Source organism: Chrysochloris asiatica, unplaced genomic scaffold (assembly GCF_000296735.1).
Source record: "Chrysochloris asiatica unplaced genomic scaffold, ChrAsi1.0 scaffold00042, whole genome shotgun sequence".
NCBI classification, from domain to species: Eukaryota; Metazoa; Chordata; class Mammalia; order Afrosoricida; family Chrysochloridae; genus Chrysochloris; species Chrysochloris asiatica.
In genome coordinates, this window is record NW_006408560.1 from 18305990 (window position 1) to 18307206 (window position 1217).

Below are 1217 nucleotides of genomic sequence, written 5' to 3' on the forward strand. Positions count from 1 at the left end.
AGCCATTACTCCCACTCACCAAGAAAAATTTTATTCAAGAAATCTTTGCTCACCTTATGTGTTCAAAGAACTGTAATTGATGATGTTTCCTCTTTCTATGCATTAACTTTTCTGAAGTCAACTGAGTAAGATCTTGTGAGTATGGAAAGATTTCAGGATTACTGAGAAAATCTCTGGACCCTATAGTTTTACATCATCAAGTGTTTTCAATCCTCCAATTAAGAGAACAATTACATGGTCTTTTCTAGATAAAATCTTACAAAATGCAACTTCCCCTGAAAGAATAGAATACCTCATTAGGCCACCTTAGTCACAGCTCCTAGGGCATGAGTGATTTTGTCAGAAACTTCATCTTTCTGCCATCCTAGCCAGTACAGAATGGTCAGTGGCACCATAAAGGACAATTCTTGTCTCTCAAGAGGAAACAGGTGCCTCCTCAAAGCAAAAGTGAAACGATCACTCTACTATAGAGTGAATTCAAATATCAAATAGGAGAGGAGAGAGGAAAAGATGGTCTTTAAAGTCTCTTTCAGAACTATCAGACAACTCTGATAGTCTATGATTCTCATAATGTGACATTGTAAATGTCAATTATTGAAGTCATATAAATAAATTTTCTGATATCAAAATGTTATCTGTTTTCAAATTCCTTATTATTATTCTTACCTCTCACAGCTCCATGCACTACAGTTAGCATAGTCCTCAGATTACCTACCAACCACTGAACATCATTCAGTATGTTTTCCTCTTGTCTGTCTCAGTACATCTATGGGAGGTTGAGACTGAATATAAGAGAGCTTTCTCCTCATAGTAAGTCTTTTTCTCATGTGGCAGACTCCCCAGAGCTAATCTTGAATGTTTCAGGCCACAGGGGGCACAAAAAAGCAAATGTTTCAGGCCACAGGGGGCACAGGGTGCCTGGACCCAGATGTGGGTAAGAGTCAGATTCAGATTTGTCTCCTGGGAGGGCACTTGGAGAGAGACCAAATCTGTCTTCTCCCAGATGGTTGAGAGAAACCTCTCCCTAAATACTTACTATCTCATCACTTTGAATTCTGAAGTGATCTTAGACTTCTTTTCAGCCAGTTCCTTTTCCTAACCATGTGCCTGATGCAATCTTACATCAATCTTTTTATGGCAAACCTCTCTGATGCTGTTATTTATTGTTAAGTGACTAAAGTAGTTTCTGACCCATAGTGACTCTATGCAAAACACTG